The sequence below is a fragment of the Polypterus senegalus genome, chromosome 10 (genome assembly GCF_016835505.1).
Source record: "Polypterus senegalus isolate Bchr_013 chromosome 10, ASM1683550v1, whole genome shotgun sequence".
NCBI classification, from domain to species: domain Eukaryota; kingdom Metazoa; phylum Chordata; class Cladistia; order Polypteriformes; family Polypteridae; genus Polypterus; species Polypterus senegalus.
The window spans coordinates 170,665,233-170,685,531 of record NC_053163.1 but is presented as its reverse complement, the minus strand read 5'-3'; the positions used below and the strand labels follow the sequence as shown (position 1 = coordinate 170,685,531).

Here is a 20,299-nt window from a genome sequence, read left to right as displayed (position 1 = left end):
CCTCAGTTTGCTCTTCTAGTGAAAACTCAATTGGAGACGGAGGAATTTCAGGCAATCCTGGAGGAACAAGTATCAGGTTCAGGACACACCCCACTGTCAAACCGGTATTTTATATTATTAGAGGTGTACAGCATTTATATGGAAAGAGTACATTAAAACTCCAGTGCTGCACCTGTGTACAGTACTGTAGTAGTGAAATTATGAATATTACAAAAATCGTTATGCTGCTGTGTATCATTTTGTTGTTACTAGGGAATCCATTGAAACTGCTGTAATTCCCGGGAAACCGGGAATGGCCAAGCTCGCATATATAGCGTGTAAAAGTGTAAAAATCGATCAAGAAATAACAGAGTTATAGTTGAAAACTGAAGACTTCACTGACATCTGTCAGACAACAGCTTTGAACAGCAACTTGAAATTGCAATGCGTCATTCTGTTGCATCCACATTATCTGTGCCAAGAAACTTGCCATCACAGAATGGTGGCAAGAAACTGGATGCATCAGTAAAAGCTAAAATGGCAGTGTTTCAGAGAGTGTTTCAGAGAGTATCTGATGACTGTGCTGCCTACTTCAGTGGAGCCAGAGTGTGCTTTCTCAGCGGCTGGCGTACTCTGCACGAAGTACGCTCTCACCTGGACGACCGCATGCTGGACACGTTATGCTTACTATGCTCTTATTACCGCAACTAACTAGATCAGGGGTGCCCACAGTTTTTCAGCTTGCGAGCTATTTCTAAAATGACCAGGTCGAAATGATCTACCTATCATCTACCTACCTATATATATATATATATATATATATATATATATATATATATATATATATATATATATATATATATATATATATATATACACACACACACACACTGAGTATACTTTATACATAAAATATATGTTGTCGTATCTTGCATAACTGAATAACCTTTATGGCACAATAACAATTCAATACATTTATGGTCACTACGGTATTTGGATTTAATAATCGTCATGTGGGAAAAGGCTGACTGGCATAAATAAGTAGAGCCGAATAATGCAGTCAAGGAGCTTTTGAATTCAGCCGGGGGAAAAATGACGGCTGTCCGATTAACCGCTATTTTAGTTCCCTTTCTTTTCGGAAGGAAGTCAGTTTCGTAGTTTTTATGAAAAGTTCAAAAGTGCCTTTCCACATTTTCCTTCTTTGGAATAGCAAGGATAGATTGACAGATCAGACAAATGCACTTCGATTGTGACATTGTGAGAGAAAAAAAAAACTCTTCTAATTACACATAAAGCCCATACCCTCCCCAAACAATTTTTTTAGAATCTCTTCTTTAGTCGATATAAATTGGAAAGCTAACTAGATCACAGCCGGAGTTTTACAGTAGCTTGCATGTTTGATCGTGCGTGCGGGATGACCAGTGTCTTAGAAGAAAGGAGATCTCCGACTGGCTGCCTTGTATGTTAATCAATGGCAAATGCCATAGGGAGGATATATAATAGACTAACGTTTAAAAAAAATTTTTTTGAATGCAACACGATCTACCTGCACTACCTTAACGATCTACCGGTCGATCACGATCAACGCATTGGGCACCCCTGAACTAGATACATGTACTTGTATGACAGCATGCAATGCTTGCAGATAAGGTTAGTCTTTTATTGGTGTCAACATATTGCATTAGTTTTATTAAAAATAAGTGTCGGTCATTCTAAAACCGTTCACATGTGAGATGCCCGTGCACTGTGTCATTCCCGGGAACCCGGGATTCCCAGGAATGACATGTGAGATTCCCAAATTCCCGGGAATGGATAAACACGTCCGGGAATGGATTCCTTAGTTGTTACCCATTTATAAGGAGAAGAGCGATATTCAGGATTGTGGAAAGAGTAGAAGGATAAAGCTGCTGTCACACCCAAAGAAAATTTGGCAGAAGGGTTACAGAGAGAAGGTTTAGGGAAAAGACCACCACAGGGGAGGAACAGTTTGATTTTATGCCAGAAAGGGGAACAACTCCAGTATTTGCATGGAGACATCTGATAGAGAAGTGTCAAGGAAAACAGACAGAATTGCATATGGAGACTATTGATTGATTTGGAGAAGGTACCCCATCAAGAAGTGTGGAGGTGCATGAAAGAGAAAGGAGGACCAGAGAAATTCAAGGGGGAGTCAAACGAAAGTTAGAAAATGGGATTTATTAGAAAATGTAATAACCCTTCACAAAACTGACAATGTAATTTCTCAACGTTGTCTCCATCCTACTCAATATACTTGCACCCCATACCTGGATTCCAGCAGAATGAAAGGTCTTGTCTTGTCCTTGCCACCACTCGTTCACCTGAGTTATTGTCGAACACCACATGCCGAGGGCTACTACAGTCACTAGTGCAAGTTACTGTGACTTGCTGGAGACCGATGTGAAGCCTGCTGTTTGATCCAAGCGGTGGGCACTGCTGTCTCCAGGAGTCATTTTGCTGCAAGACGATGGCACACACAGCGTTAAGAACACAAAGGCTTGTCTGGAGAAACTGAAGTTTGAGGCATTGCCACATGCCCCTTATTGGACAGATTTTCCACCTTTTTTAGGAGTGCTAAAAATAAAAGATATGGGTGGTTGTCAATTCAAGACATGACGATGTGAAAAAAGAGGTGCATGAGTGGTGGCAAGAAAGAGACAAAACCTTTTATTCTGCTGGAATCCGGGCACTTACGGGCAGGGGGCGCAAGTGCATTGAGAAGGGTGGAGACGACATTGAGAAATGACATGATCAGTTTTGTGAAGGTTTGTTCCATTTCCTAATAAATCTCATTTTCTAACTTTAGCTTGACGCCCCTTCATATGTGAGAATTGTCCAGGATATGTATGAGGGAGTGAGGACTCAGGTTGGGGTAACAATCGAGATCCCAGTTACAGGAGATCCGCACCAGCGGTCTACTTGAAGTTCTCACCTCTTTGATCTGCTTATGGATGTGTTGACACCTGGGATTAAAGACCAAACCCACTGGTGCTGGCTTTTTGCCGATGATATTGGGTTTTGTAGCACCATAAAAGATGAAGTGGAGAGGAAGTTGAAAGAATGGGGAAGGGTTTTGGAAGATTGAGGGTTGAAGATAAATAGGAAAAGAACAGAATATATAAGGTTTAAAGAAGATTAGGATTCAGAAGTTAGCCTGCAGGGAGACCCATTGAAAAGAGTGGGTAAGTTTAAATATGGAGGATCAGTGGTAGCCTAAGGTGGAAAATTCGATGCAGAGATAACTCATAGAGTGCAGAGTGGATAGAAGAAGGTATCAGGAGTGTTGTATACTCCAGGAATTAAGGCAAAGGTTAAAGGTAGGACAGTGGTGAGATCAGGGATGATGTATGGAGCTGAGACCTGGGTACCAAAGGGAACTCAGGAGAAGTTCATTGTGGCAGAAATGAGAATGTTGAGATGGATGTGTGGAATTACAACAAAGGACAGAATAAGAAATTAGACAATCAGAGGTACAACAAAAGTGGGAGAGATATTTAGGAAAGGACAGGAAAGGAGATTTTATTATTTTTTTTCTCCAGCTTTTGGAGTTTTTTCTTTTTTTGTTTTTTCTGTCCACCCTGGCCATCGGACCTTACTTATTCTATGTTAATTAATGTTGACTTATGTTTATTTTTTATTGTGTCTTCTATTTTTCTATTCATTTTGTAAAGCACTTTGAGCTACATTTTTTGTATGAATATGTGCTATATAAATAAATGTTGATTGATTGATTGATTGAGGTTGGGGTGCAATGGGCACGTGATGAGGAGAGATAATTAATGTGTGGGCAAAGGAGTGATAGGAATGGAAGTCCAGGGGACAAGGGAGGACAAAGTGGAGGTGGATGGATGAAGAAGAAGAAAATCTGAAAGAATCGAGTCTGACTGGGGAGGAGGTGTAGGACGATCTGTATGGAGATCGATCAAGCACATCGACCTCTACATAGAATTGGGAAAAGATAAAGAAGAAGAAATCGAAGAAGAAGAACCCAAAAATCATTGTATTGGTATCATGCTGAAAAATCACATTCATTACATGGTTCCAAGATCAGGTGAATAGGGAATTGCATGTCCTTCAAAGTCTACCCACCTTTGTTTATTAAAGTACATCTCCACACAACCCTAAATGATTCCACCATTCAACATATAGGATAAAGGTGACCACCAGCAAGTGATGATCTGAATTGAATGAAGTTCAATTATATATAAACATCTACACGTGGAAGTGTGTGTGGCTGTCTGTCCAGCCCAGAAGTGAGAGGTTGAGTCGGGGTAAGGGCTCTACCTCCAAGGATACACAAGCGAGGCGAGCACATCGGCAAAACGAAACCTCCTAGTAGAGAGACACCCAGAGTAGTTCCTTTCGATTACCTGACATCTCGACATTTAATTTTTTTTCTGGTATTTTTCTGGCTTTTTATAGCATGGGCTTACACAGCTAGTTATTCAATACTTGCTTGTAGTCTGTGCAATTAGCATTTAGTTAGGTTTGTACTCAGATAACCTGCTCATGAAATATTCTTCTTTCATGCACCGCACAGAGATCTCCATCATGCTGTTGGGTGGGGTGTGGCTACCAATTAAACAGGGATTGTTTTTATTTATTAAGGAGTGTTGTCTTAATATTATAAAAAAAGAGTATTACCACACCTTGACACTGAGAACCACAAAGCCGAGAAACCACAGACACGCTGGCACATCTGGACAAGGCAGCAGCCAACGTATAAAGCGATTCATAGTGATGAGTGAAACTGAAACTAAAATTCACTTTGCAGTTAAATTTCGCAATTGCAAAATACAATTGGAGATGTTTATGGTGTTTTACTGTTTCTTTTTTTTCCTAGGTAGAGAACAAGGAATGCAACTTCTTAAAGCCACACGTCACCTTTCTGTTTGGCACTTGCTAAATAGCCTGGTAATCCAGAGCTCATGCTCATCAACTTTCATTTGGTTTACATCCACCACGGAATGAAGGTGTGGACACTTTTTCTCTAGTGTCGTTTCTTGTGACTGAAGACAGAGAGATATAATTAAAGTTAGTAAAAAATCTTTTATTAATACACACCAGGCAAAGGTAAGAATGACAGAGAAGCACAGTCCTAGGACACCTGCCCTTCATCTGCCCCGAGAAGTCGGTGTCCTAAATCTTTTATAGGGCAAAGCTTTGTCTTATGACTTTAGTTGCACAAAAATTTCGAGACATTACATCTTTACAACAATTTGCTTGGATCAACATTTTTAAAGTTCATCAGTTGGTCACTTGTGGTTTTTTGTCTGTTAGGAAAAACAGGAAGTTGCACTTAGACATTTTGCTTAGCACGCACTTCAGTTCTGATCATTAATTTCTATTTTCCAATCTCATACTTCGGTATCTGTATTTTTCTATTTCACAAAGGCGATGAACTCATCCATATCTGACTTTCAGAACACAGACACACATCAAGCTTTCTTAAACTTTCGTAGACCGAAATTCACTGGACGATAGAGTCTTTAGAAAAGTTTTGAACACAGTGAGGGAATCCGAGTTTCGAATGGGGTGGGCGGCTTATTTCACCAGCCAGGAGCTGGACTTAAGTTTGCTACCACACAGAGGTGATATCACCAGACGCCGTTCATCAGAAGACCTGAGTGGTCGAGAAGGGGCATCCCTCAGATAGCAAATGAGTTAGTAGGCCTACGTTTATCAATTTCATTTGGCCCACTTGCCACTGTGGATTACAGCGATGAACTCATCCATATCTGGCTTTCAGAACACAGACACAAATCAAGCTTTCTTAAACTTTCGTAGACCGAAATTCACCGGGCGAAAGAGTCATCTGACATGTCTTGAAAACAGTGAGGGAGTCAGAGTTTCGAACGGAGGTTAGCAGCTTGTTCCGCCAGCCAGGAGCTACACACTAAAACAGTATGGACTTAAATTTGATACCATGCAGAGCTAGTTCATCAGTAGATCTGAGTGGCTGAGAAGGAGCATTCTTAAGGCAGCAAATGAGTAATGGCTCTGTGGGGGCCAACATTCAACAATTGCATTTGGCCCACTTGGATTATGGTGATGAACTCAACTATATCTGGCTTCCAGAACAGAGCCTCCGATTAAACTATATCTCAGGTATGTTTTACACCAGAACTGGACTAAAGTACTGCCACAATCGAGCCTTCTGAAGCACTGTTGAATTTCTGTGTGTATGCTGTGAACTTGGACTCGGACACAGACAGACGGACATCGTTGGCTCCACCACACACTGTTTATTTACAATACTATTTACAAATTGGACGTGCACAAACCCCAGTGCCTCTTGCACCGATTCCCCCAATGTCCAGGCCACACAGTCCTGTGCCTCTTTTCCTCCTGGCCGCCTCCAGTCCTCACTCCAGCTCCGTCCTCTTCCACTCATGACTGGAGGGAGGCGGCCCCTTCCCGGCAATCTCCCGCGGACACCCCCCCGTGTGGCGGAAGTGCGGGCTGCGCACCCGGAAGCTTTCCGGGTGTCCCCGTCGTCTTCCCCCCGGCACTTCCTGGTGTGGCGGAAGTGCCGGGCTCCCAGGATAATAAGGCACTGGGGCGCCGCCTGGCGGTGACCACGGGCCCCTACAGTGCTGGGCTTCCAAGCCCTCTACCCGATGCCTCCAGCATAACCAGGACGGACGCCCCCTCTCGGTCTGGAGGAGGCACAAGCCCTCCTCTGGTCCTCCTGGGTCCACACGGGATATACCGGCATCGGGGCGCCGCCTGGCGGTGGCCACGAGTCCCTACAGGGCTGGGCTTCCAAGCCCTTTACCCGAGGCCCCCAACATAACCAGGATGGATGCCCCCTTGCGGTCTGGAGGAGGCACAAGCCCTCCTCTCGACCACAATGCATATATATCTACGTATGTGTGTGTTAATCTTAAGGTGTGACAGTAGACCAACCCAGTAACGAACCTGAGGAGTGCACTTACCACTACGTAAAGGGTAAGTAGAGGGAAAGATCACGATGACCCAACTGGCAATAAGGTCTATAAAGTTAAAAAACACAAAAAAAAGTAAATGAACGATCGAAAAAGAATACAGCAATTAATCAAAGTTGAACACCAATTTAATGATTTAATAAAGTGCAATTAAAACATGTTTAAAGATACATTTAAAAATGATTAGACAAAGTTTATATATTGAGAGATTCTCATTAAGTCAATAATATTGACAGTTGCAACAAGTACAATTTTTCATAAAATCGGCAGGAAAAAATGAAATTAAAATAGATGAATCATACTTTAAAAATCAAAAAATTCGAATCAATTTTAAGACTTAGAGTGCTTTTTCATTTGCAGTCATGCACTAACATTTGAAGGTTATTATAATTGAATCAAGAATAAGGCAAATAGCATGCAAACAGATTTAGCAGAGGACCCTTTGGATTTCTGGTCTTTTTTGCTGTTTTTCTTCTCGGCGCACTTCAGCTGCTCCCTGACATCTCCGCAGATCCCTTTCTGTGATAGTGTCTGACCCCCAAGACAGCCAAGGCTATTAATCCCGCCAGCAGAATCACGATGGCTACCGCCACTCCAAATGCTTCTCTGCCATTTAGACCTTTGTCCTCTGTGTGAACGTCATCCAACGTGGCAGATCTCTGTGTGTTTGACCTGTCATCTTGGTACCACAACGACCTCTCTAGTGGCATCACCATGGTATTGTTTGTGGAATTATTATTAATTTTGTATGGATTACTAAAAGGAGGCAATTTTATAGGGATTAACTCCCCATCATTGAACAAGCCTGTAGGCATACAGTAGAGGATTTGGCATCCATCACTAATTGTGGCTGAATATTGGCTGAAGCCGTTGGCACAGTTAGTGCGAGATTCACCAGCCAGTGGATTGGTGGCCTCACAGCTGAAAAAGCCGCCAAACACTACAGAATACTGGGCACATCTGTCTTTATCTGTGCTAACGCAGACATAAACATCTTGTAATATCTTCGAGGAAGTAAAGCAAGTGGAACAAGACTGAAACTTGGTTATGAGATTGTTTGCAGATTTACTGTAGAGACCACCAAACAGGAAGCTATTAGAACCTTTGGTAGTTGCATTGGTGGCAGCACACCAGTATGCCGTAATACTGGCTCTTCTGGTGTAATAGACAGTTCTACACGAATCATCACAGCAGGTTAAAATTAGCCAGCAGCTATGACAGCTCTTATGACACTCATACTGACCGTAGACTTCTTGCTTCTCCTCAGTGCGCAGTCTGACCGGATTGTACATTGGTGGGCAGAAGAAGCTGTCAGTGAGTGGGTTATTCTGCTCTAGTGAAGAACAGAGTTGATACGCGTCACTTGTGAGCGGGGTGCACACTTGATAGACACCACCAAAGCCAAAGTTGGTGGCCACTCCTTCACAGGACCCGTCATTTACATTTGCCTGGAAATTGAAATTTGGGGAATTGCTTTTCAGACACCCAGGGTGTTGGTTAACCGTGTAGTACATCATGATTGCCTTCTCGACAGATTGGGACACCTTCTCAATTGTAGGATCTGACACATATGGAAAGGATTCCTTGTTCAGAATCGAATGAAGTGGCAAACCAGAGCGGTCGATGACCACCAGATTGTTGAAGATGCCTTCTTGCCAGGTTTTAAGGGTGATGCCCGGGTAAAAGGGGATGCTGCCGTAAACTTGCACCAACGAATGTGTTACGTTACCTGCATAACGCTTGTCTTCGGTTACTTTGGAAAACTCAGCTTCAAGTCCAAAATTGACCTTAGTGAAAAAATTGAATGCAGCTGATGCTTTAATTGAAGTAATATCTTTGCGCTCGCTCGTAATGAAACTCGACCGCACATAATCTTCTTGAAGCAGGATGGCCCCAGCATCGACACTCATAATGACGTGCGTTCCAAAGTTTAGAACGAGCATTACTGAGAGATAGTCGGCTTCTTTTGTTTGGTTGTTCTCTAAAGCGTTGGCGATGTCCATGATCTGTTTCATAAAGTGAAGACTAAAGGAGAAATTTGGATTGGCTTTCACAGAGTAGAGCAGATTCTGCACCTGAAAATAGGATAGAAAAAAAAATACACAAATTAGTGTTACACCTACTTTAGATCTTTTATATGAACTCTTGGAATTACCATCTTTATGAAGGACTTTTTCAATGAAAATAAGTCAGATGTGCCAGGGTTTGAAATTCTACTTCAAGAATTGCAGATTTGACAGGATAACCTTTCATATGGCTTCTTGTGTGTTTTTGAACATTAGAACATTCTAGACGAAAACAGGCCATTCAGCCCAACAAAGCTCGCCAGTCCTGTCCCCTTATTTCTTCTTAAATAACATCAAGTCGAGTTTTGAAAGTCCCTAACGTCTTACTGTCTACCACACTACTTGGTCGCTTATTCCAAGTGTTTATCATTCTTTGTGTAAATAAAAACTTCCTAATGTTTGTGTGGAATTTACTCTTAACAAGTTTCCAACTGTGTCCCCGTGTTCTTGATGAACTTATTCTCCTAAGGAGCAACATCTGTGACAAAGCTGATTCTTAAATGAAACATAAATAAAAATCTCTGTAAAGTCTCATAAGCCATCAAAGAGCAACCTCTGAGCTGTAAAATTTTCCTTTGGTAATACCGCCATATTGCTAACCAAGAATGTGATCGAGTATTGATCCATGTCTTATATCAAAGATGACACCAAGAGCCACAAAAAGGTTTGGGGCAGTCAACCATATAATTGTTCCCGGCTGCAAAATTATTGAGATTAGTGTACAGTTGTGTACAAGTTCGAGTCCAAAACAGAACTGTCTTGATGAGGCAAAGATGGCGATTTTAAGGGAGAGTAGAGGAAGTGATGTCATCGGGCCCGGAACCGGCAGTGACGTCATCGGGACCAGGTGGGATTTCTTGTAAATGGTCTGCAGTGGAAAGAGACAAAGGATCGGCACACTCTGCCACCCCTTGGTCTGGCATGGAATTACGCTCATTCAGGCCCTTTAGTTTCCTCCCATGTGCACGTGTGTGACACTTGAGATTACAAACATATTGCAAAGCAGTGAATTCATGTCAATTTAAATTAGCAAAATACTGCTGTGATATTCAGCCATTTTCAGTCTTGTTTATCATCAAATAGAAATAACCCGGGGATTATGCAGTGTGTCATTGTGGTATAGAGGGTCCACAGCTCATGTTAAAAGGGCCACTTTTAAAATAAATAATCGCTGCATTGTGAGGGGCGTGGTGGTGTGTGGCCGAAGTTTATGATGTGGGTGTTTCTCACCTAAATGCACAGGTGAGAAATGGCCCGCATCTGTAATTGTTCCCAGGAGCTGCTGATTGCCACAGCTGCCACGTCCTCTTGATCATTAGAAGCACGAGGCGGCTGAAAGAAAGAAAAAGAAGAAGAGAACAGGAAAGAACGGGAGGCTGCAGGAGGCAAGAAGCAGGAGGAGAAATCCGGTGCAGGAGAACAAGCGAGCGCAGGCTCACGTGCAGCTTAGCAGGGAGTCTGGGTATTTGGCCGATACCCAGGGAGCAGTCGTAGTGGTCGCTCCTGCTGAGTTTACTGTAAAGATTCGATGACTCGCCACGTAAGGCCACGAAAGGCACCGTGAGTCGGGACTTGGGATGTGTATTCCACAGCGCGGGTGCCCTGGACACTGGGGAGCCCAAGTCGCTGTTTGGAGGAGCCTACCGGAGTCAGGGGTCGGTGAGGAGAACAGATCAGCCAAAGCAGTCAGAGCAGGTCAGCTGCAGCTAGGGTGACTCCCCTGCTGCGGGACCCATTTGGGAGAAGCAGGGGAGCCGCCAGTAGTAGAAGAAGGATGCACCAGATTTTTAAAAGGACAGCTTCCAGCTGTTAATTTTAACCTCGTTTTTTAAAAGATTTTTTCTAATGGATTTTAACTTCCACTTTTCACCTCAGTTTTAAATGGATTATTTATTTATTGAAGAATTTTGAGAAACACTGCACTATTCATTTCAACACGGTTTCTTTTTTATGTTAGTTTTGAATAAAAGCACTTTGCACTTTTGCACAATCCCCTTGCTCTATTTGTTGTGCCTCACTGCCATGCTCATCGGTAAGATTACCGACCGTGTTGGGTTCAGGGCTCCCAGAAGTGAGATGGGAGCATGCAGCGAACCCGCATCGTACAGTTATCAGTGAAAAAATTATAAAAAATTGTTAAAAAACTATTACACATGGAGGACAATCCACGCTTTTTCGGCCCTGTGTCTTTATGTCGAGTGTCTTCTGCATTGTCACAGCATTTTGTCTTCTGCTTCTTCATGTATTTCTCTGCCTTGCAACATTCACTTGGTGGAACAGCTGCCACTCAATCATCTAGCGCCGCTTGACCTGTGAAGAGCTGTCTGCTGGCTACTATAATAATTTTTCCTAAACCCATTAAAAGACAATGAAGAACGTTTAAGATGATAACCTTCTTTATGTGCTTTTAGAAACAACAAATATATACACACACAAACACAAGCAGTTTTGAATTTCTGCCTTTGGCAGGGTCTAAAGGGTCATTTTTCACTCATTAAGTGCTTTACATTCACATACACTTTCTACGTAAACCACAGCGTCCTCCATAATGTTTTTAACAAAGACTCATTTTTTTCCTCGATTTCCCTCCATTCCACATTTTAAAATCACAAATCGAACAATTCAGACATCGTGATTAAAGTCCACATTGCAGACTTTCCTTTATGGGGATTTGCAGACATTTTGGTCACTCAGCACTTCTCTTCACTCAGCACTTCTTTTCGCTCACACCAGGTTGAAATAACAGCACTTTTTCATACACGGTCCCCCCATTTTCAGGGCACCTTAATGTTTGGGAGAGTTGGTGTCCCAGGTCTTTGTGATTCCTCAGGTGTGCTTCAGTGAGATATCTCGAGTTGCTCCTTTGGAGTTGCCATTGTTCACCATGAGGACAAGAGCTGTGCCAACAGTCAGTTGTTCTTTTAATATTCTCCATGAATTCTAACACAAACATTTCTCACGAGAATCTATTCACTTCTATCTGAATTTCCAAAAAAAATCATTCAAACCAGAGATGGTGTCCACCCAATGGCAGATCTATATATTTGGGGACCTAAAGTTTGAATCTTTTCTGGAGGCCCAGTTCACAAGTCTGGGTAACCACTGATATCATTTTCAATGTGGTTGTTTGATGACAGATTGCCACAAATTCTTTTTTTGATAGTTTATTACATTTTAATTTTTAACTATTATTTTGTATTGAATTACATTATATAATTAACATTTTTTTATAAAACCTTTCTCATACATTAGACACCCCAATGTGGACTAAAGTCGCTTCTGGGGCCCCACTGGAATTAAGTTTCATTAGTTTCATAGTAGACTTGCCACATGTCCACCCCAGTAATATAAAGTGCAGTGCTGATTGGAAGTGTTGTGTGATCAAAGAATTCAAGGTGAAGGTTAAAGGTAGGGATGAGGTATGGAGTGGAGACCTGGGCAGTAAAGGGGGATGCAGAAGAAGAAGTTAGAGGTGGTAGAAATGAGAATGTTGAGATGGATCTGTGGAGTTACAACAAAGGACAGAAAAAGAAATGAGACACTCAGAGGAAGAGCAAAAGTGGTAGAGATAATCTAAGAAAGGACAGGAAAGGAGGGTGAAGTGCAATGGACAAGTGGTTAGCAGACTTAGCAGACACCATGAATATGCGGGCAACAGAGTGATGGGAATGGAAGTCCAGAGGAAGCAAGTTAGGCGCAAACTAGAGGTGGACGGATAAAGTAAAAGAAGATCTGAAGTTAAAGGGTCTGACTGGGGAGGAGGTGGAGGACCAAGCTGTTTGGAGAATGTTGATCAGGAACATTGATACCAAAGTGGGAAAAGATGGAGAAGAAGAAGAAGAAGAAGAAGAAGAAGAAGAAGAAGAAGAAATACCATTTGCCAATAGCTAATATTTTTAAAAAAGTGAATATGTTATTGTTGAATGCACAAATGCAGCTTAAAAACTAAATTTGAAATTGAGCCCGCAGAGTTTGAGGTCAGTAATATGTTAGTTTTGTGTACCCAATCAGATGTTGTTAAATAATATCATCTTAGAATAAAGATGGGCAACATCAGTCATGCAGGTTTTCATTCCAACCCAATTGCTTAATTCATTAGAAACCAATCCTTGCCAGTCCATCCATCCATCCATCCATTATCCAACCCGCTATATCGTAGCTACAGGGTCACGGGGGTCTGCTGGTCTCAGACCTTATTTCATTTTATGGCTTGTTAGTCTGCAATGTTAGGTTTTTAATGTCGTAGATTTTGTTTTTCCTTTCCAAAGATGCCATCAAAATGATTTGAAGCCTAAAATAAATATTTTCAGTCTTTCCCAATTTTTCGCTTAAGTGTTTTATTAAACCAAACAGTGCACGGTGAATACAATCCAGTGTCAAAGGAAACAACTTCAATGTTGAACTGCTAGCTCCTTTGTCATTTGCATCTTATTGCTAAAAAGGAGTCACTAAAAAAAAAGAAAATGCAGCAGTTTAAGACTGAAATAAGCAATTAAGAGTGAGGATCCTTAACAAGCGAGACCACTAAAGCAAATCATCAAAGTATCGTTTGAGCAATAAGTGCCTCATCAGCAATAATTGACTTCTCATTAAGAAACTGCATAGGAATGAAAACCTGCAGCCACTGCGGCCCTCCAGGACTGATGCTGCCCACCCCATCTTAGAAACTAATCACTCATCAAATATTTCTAATAATTCCATTTTTTCTTCTTTTTTTTCTTTAGAATATTAGAACAATCTGGACGAGAACAGGCCATTCAGCCACACAGGGCTTGCCAGTCCTATCCACTTAATATTTGAGTTTTGACTTCTTGATCACGTATTTCATGTGTCTGTGAAGATAAACAACCTCATGTTTGTGTGAAATTTACTCTTAACAAGTCTGCAGCTGTGTCCCCGAGTTCTTGATGAACTCATTTTAAAGTCACAGTCACGATCCACTATACCAGCGTTTCTCAACCTTTACGTATTTGCGACCCGAGTTTTCATAACCGATTTAATCGCGAACGTTTTTGAAAGGAGCCCACTAATACCAATTTGTTCTTTTTTTAATTAATGATATATCATAGATGAATATTTTATTATACCTACTTAACTTTTATCAACATTTATCTAACTCTATATTTATTTTTCTAGTATCAAAATGTACTTTAAGTTAATTTGTTTTGGTTTCAATAGATATATTTTTCATATATTCGATTCTTGTTTGCTTTTTTTCACATCTTCGCGCCCTCCTTTTGTTACTTTGTGCCACCCTAGGTGGGCCCACCCCACAGTTTGAGAACCACTGCACTATACTTACTCCCTTTATAATTTTAAACATTTCCATCATGTCTCCTCTTAATCTCCTGTTGCTTAAACTGTAAAGGTTCAGCTCTTTTAATCTTTCCTCATAACTCACCCCCTTTAGCCCTGGAATCAGCTGGGTTGCTTTGAAAGTCCCAAAAGTACCACTGTCTACCACTCAGTCACTTATTCCATGTATCTGTGGTTAGGAACTAACTGTGTCTCTGTATTCTTGATGAACTCATTTTAAAGTCACAGTTTCGATCCACTGGACTAATTCCCTTCATAATTCTGAACATTTCAATCAGGTCTCCCTCTTAATCTCCTTTTGTTTAAACTATAAAGGCTCAGCTCTTTAAATCATTCCTCATAACTCATCCCCTGTAGCCCTTAATCAGCCTAGTTGCTCTCCTCTGGACCTTTCCTAGTGCTACTTTGTAATTTTTGTAGTCTGGAGACCAAAACTTTACCCAGGACTCCAGATGAGGCCTCACCAGTCCGTTATAAACCTTGAGAAGAACCTCCTTGGACTTGTACTCTACACCTCAAGGCGCTATATAACCAAATATTCTTACCTGCACCCTTGTTGTAGATGACTCATCCTTCACTTGAAAATGTTTGACTCTTTGATTTTCTTATGAGAACTTCCCGTTGAGCAAAGAAATGAAGCTAAGATCGGCATTGATGGTCTCAGCCACTGGACTCTTGAGGTCCATCCAGCTCCCTATAATTTCTGTGTTCAGCTCCAGTTTGGTTTGCTTCTGAGGGATGACAAACACTTCATCGGGTATCAGGTAGAACCCGTCTTCAGTGGTCTGGCATGTGGAGTAACCGAAATTGAGCACGGGGTCCATGTCTACATTCCGCAGATTGTCCCATCCTCCACCAGGCAGGGCCCCCAGAACGGCTAGCTGTTCTGTTTTTTGACACTCCTGGAAGGCGTATCTCTGTAGTGATGAACTCTTCCCTTCACCTTGCTGAATGAACATCAATGAAAGGTAAAGCAGCAAACTGCACGACATTGTCGTAAATTACTGTGAGAATGAGCATAAGCAGCAGGAGACACTTTTTTTAAAACAATCCAATAATATAACAGTTAGCTAGCCAACTATATTTATAAGCTTATATTTGCATGATTTCTAGGAAATAAAATACTGTTCTTCTTATAAAGGATTCATTGGAGCAGGAAAGATCTGATATAATCCTGGAGGATCGGGTGTTGTTTCTCGTACAGCATTGGTAATGAAAGAGCAGACATTTGAACGCTTACATGGTGCAGCTCTAGATAACAGTCATGAAATAAATAGCATTATAATAATCATTGTATTAGTGTCACACGCGTTCATTTTCTGATTCATTGAACTCCTTTGTTTATTGTGCATTTCTCCACCATCTGATCCTAATTGATACTTTTAGACACCACTTCAAATGTCGGATGCTGGCATCCATGAGGTTCATTCAACATTCAATACAATAACGGGGTCTGTGTATTCAAAAAGTGTGGTGCTCAAACAGCCTGCTTATGAAATATTACTCTTTCTTGTAACACATATATTTTATTTCCTTTTACTATTATTACCATATATTACATTTCCTGCTTTTTCTTTTCATAATACGTTCTTTCTCTTTGCATTCTCTGTTACGCTTTATCAGTCTGATTTTGCGTTATCAGTTTCTTGGGTTCTGGAAGGAGGACGCCGTATCACGTACTCTTCTTTTGGCCCTTTCTCATCTGCTTCATATACTTCAGTTCAGCACTTCCCTATGCCACTGGATCCTGGATTTCCTCACCAGACGGTCCCCATCTCCAGTTCAGTCTGCGGTATATCCATTATGTAAGCTGTCTAATTCCATTACCACTGTTTTGTCAGACTAGTCCAGTTTACTGTTGATGTTGGGCCCCCCAGGTCCTTGCAGCTAGTTCTGCACCACTTTCACATTCTCCCACCTAAATGGTGATGGATCTCTGAGGCTGCTGGACCAGCTCTTTATCTTGCTGATGTGGAGTTGTAGGTGGTGTAACCTTCCTCTTCTTCGACTCATCTCCATTATTAATGCAGCCTATAATGGACGAGTCACCTGAAAATTTCTGTAGAGGGTAAGCACTGGCAGGATTGGCACAGTATAAAAAGCTCACCTCGTTCAAGTGTGGTGCTAAGGTGTCACATGCTGCACTAGGGTCCCAGTCCAGGGGGTTCGTCGTGTGGTGGGTGTGGCTGTCGGTGCATGCTCTCAATCTCTCTCTGTAAGTGCTGGGATTGTGTTAGAAGTCTGTTGTGTAGAGTGTCACACACGTGCATCTAGGTTTACAGGCTCAGATTGTGTTATTCATCAGCCAGACCAGGGGTTTGGCACTCTCATCTGATCCACTCTCCTCCTGTTCCTCTGCAGTTCAGCCAAAGGCCCTGCCTGTCAGTGACATCACCACTGCTCCGCCCACCTGGATGACATCATTTCCATTACCCAGAATCCACCTTCCTGCCACATCTGTTCCTGTTCCGGCCGCCCTGACTCCACCTCTTCCTCCTATCTACCATATTCATAGAGCAGATTCAACCCGCTAGTCAATTCAGTTGTGAACTGTGCAGACTTCAAAGTATAAGGAGTAGAGCAGCGTAACAGATATGTCTATTCAGGCCATCAGGGTTATGACGATAGATAGGTGGGCCGCTATATCGGACTTTTGGGTATATACTGCTATGCGGCTGGCCCGAAAACCGGACTGCTGGATTCATAGGGTTAAGACCCATGGCCATGAGACTTTTAACGGGGTGACTCCACATGTACTGTGTCCTTAAAATTCAAATTCCACTTATCACTTGAAAGTTATTACTTGACCTTTAAAACTTGCACAATAATCATACTATACCATTTCCCATACTATTTACCTAAATGATAAAGATAAAATTTAAACATTTATAAACATATACAGAATTTAATATCACAATGACAATCAAAATATTTGAGTGGGTCCTTGGCCTTGGCCTCACCCGGGTCGACCACGTCATGAATGTCATATGTGGTTCACTTGGCTCTACCAGTGCCTTCAACTCTCGGGACACCCTTTAATTAAACTGGTAAGCCTTTGTCTATCCTGCTGTCCAGCTCTACCGCTAGACTTTGGATGCAACACCTTTAAGGCCCATTCACATCTACGCATTTTTCTAGCCTTTCCTAGATGTCCGCAAGATCGTGGATGTAGCATCAAACAATGAGACGACGCGTGGGGCATCGATGGTACGGTCACAGAGAGAACTCAGTGGCCAAGACAGCCCAACATTTAGGCCTGTGTGGTGAATGGCAGCGTGGAAGGCCAAAGAAGGTGCTGGCTCAACCGAATCAAGGAGGACATGCAGCAAGTTCACATCACCCACTCAAGATGCCTTCGATCGAAACAAATGGCGATTGATCTGTTCAATAGCAGATCCTACACAAATGTGAGATAAAAGTTAGGAGAAAGTAGGAAGAAATGAGAAACAAAATATTTACATGTATAATTTCACCCTCTCTGCCCACCCATGAGCTCACCCTGATCACTCACCCTGAATGTGGGCTCACCCTGACTACACCCAAGTGAGCTCACCCTCAGTTATCATGAATGTCAGTCTCATGTTGGGACCTCCAGCCAATGCTAAAGATAATACAGGCCATAATATTATAAACTGAACCGGCTCCTCCACTTGAGTCTCCCTCAAGCCAGCTAACATGGCAGAAAAATAAAAAATAACGAAATAAACAGACCTTCTCAAATGGCATTTCACATGTATTCAGTGGCTTCAACCTGGTTTACCCATCTGGTCTCTTTCGTACTCACGTCACCTGAGCACCACCCTCTCCAGCAGTTGAGTGGGCACCACCAGTGCCTTCGACCCTCGGGACACCCTTGAATTAAGCCAGTAAGCCTTCATCTACCCTGCTCTCCTGCTCTGTCTCTAGAGTTTCTGACTCAACGCCATTTACGGCCCATTCACATCTAAGCATTTTTGTAGCCCTTTAATTCTGGTGCAGAAGGCATCTAAATCTCCTGAAAAGTAACCTGTCATTGTTTTCAATGATACCCTTCACAGCAAAGAGCTTTAGCAAGGAGCAGTTTGCATAACTCCAGCATTTAAAAATATTAATTTAGTCCGTCGTGAAGTAAATAACATCCATCCACTTTTTCCGTCCCCAATTGGAGCCCCCTGGGTGAACACTGGCTGCTATGTTACCAGATCACACTGTTAAAATACCTTTAGTAAATAACTAGATTAAAGCTAAAGTGATACTTTAATAACAGGTTTCTGTTGCTGGATTGCCCACAACTCACTCTTTTGTGCTTGGCTGTGCAATTAAACCCTAAATAGAAGTCGGCGCGCTGTCCACCACATTGGGTTCTTGCCATACAGTCAGCACTGCTGTGATAATCACAGGCTCCCTGGGACCTTAAACTGGGCAAATTAACTTTACGCTTCAGTACATGCAGGATTAAATATACTGTATATCATTATAAGTACCATTGAGAACAGACGGGCACAACAACTTCTTGCCTGGCTGGAGGAACATAAGGGATGGACCAGCTCAAGTCGGAGGTCAGGATCAGTTCCATCCCTCAGACAGCAGATGGCAGTGGTCCTCTCGTGGTGTTCCAGTTTGGAGAAGTGAAGCTCTGTCAGAGTCCCTTGGTGCTGTTAGGGGGCGCTGCCCGGGAGGGACATCCCTGGTTGCCACGTAACCTAATAGGAAACACTATGGCACCAGAAGCATTATCAGATTCAGATTAAATGTGGCCCACCACCTCACCAAGGGGAGTCAGAAGGCAACAGGCAACACTCAACAAGATGAATGGAAGGGGAGAACAAAGATTCTCTTGCTTTGTAATTGTGGATTAATTGTTGGTGAGATCTTTGTGTAATCAAATCCTTTATTTGAACCCGGGACCATGTTGGGTGATATTGAGCCTGAGGTTTGGGGCTCAGTGGTGACCCCTTGTGGTCAAAGTATAAATATCATGTATGTTCAATTCTTTTGAGTTGATAACTGCTATGAAGCCCTCGTTGGGGCTCAAAGACACCTACTGTGAAAACAACAACAGACAGGTTGAGAAACACTAGAAAAATAATGCAGCAATGATGGAAAACTAAACATCACTTTGTAAATTTACTCATCTAAGATCAGTTTAAATCTAAATAATCAATGCAGACCTCAGCATTAACATTTATTTAACAGTGGATCATGCAATGCATATATCTCTGTTGTAAGCTATTTGGTATGGGATTCTAAAAGCACTGTTAATTCTTGTGATGTGCCATATGTTGAAATGCCAAATGCAATGCATACTTCTCTGTTGTATGTCATTTGTGAAAGTGACATTAATGTTTGTGATGTGCCATTTGTTGGAATGACAAATGCAATGCATACATTTCTGTTATATGCTATTTAGTATGGGAATTGTAAAAGCAGTGCTAATCCTGTTGATGTGCCATCTGTTGGAATGAGAAATGCAACACATACATTTCTGTTGTATGTCATTTGGTATGGGATTTGTAAAAGTAGTGTTAAGGTTTGTGATGCGTCATCTGTTGGAATGACAAACGCATTTTATATGTCTCTGTTATATGACATTTGGAATGTGTCTATTTGAATGACATTGAATTTTATTACAAAAAATTTTTGTGATGTGCCATCTGTTGGAATGACAAATGCAATGCATTTTAGTGCAAAAAATGTTTTGTGATGCGCCATGTGTTTAAATGATAGAGACATTGCAACTGGACAGACACAGATACAAAGACACTTATTGTTTTATTAGAATTGATTAAGATACAATCAAAATATATTAAGAAGGAGTGATTGAACAATCAACATATTGAAAGATATAAGCAAAAAATAAAAATGTATATAAATCCTGCTAAATAACACAAATAGTAATTTTTGTTCATTTTAAAAAATCTATACATTCTAACCACCAATTTAGAAACTCTTTGTAACTTTTGTTTAACGATTACACTCTAACATAATGCCTTT

General features: G+C 41.7%; 1 pseudogene; it reads right to left on the bottom strand.

The window, feature by feature from the left end:
* Positions 1–7,220: 7,220 nt before the first annotated feature.
* LOC120538305 lies at positions 7,221–15,318 on the bottom strand (annotated as a pseudogene).
* Positions 15,319–20,299: the final 4,981 nt, after the last annotated feature.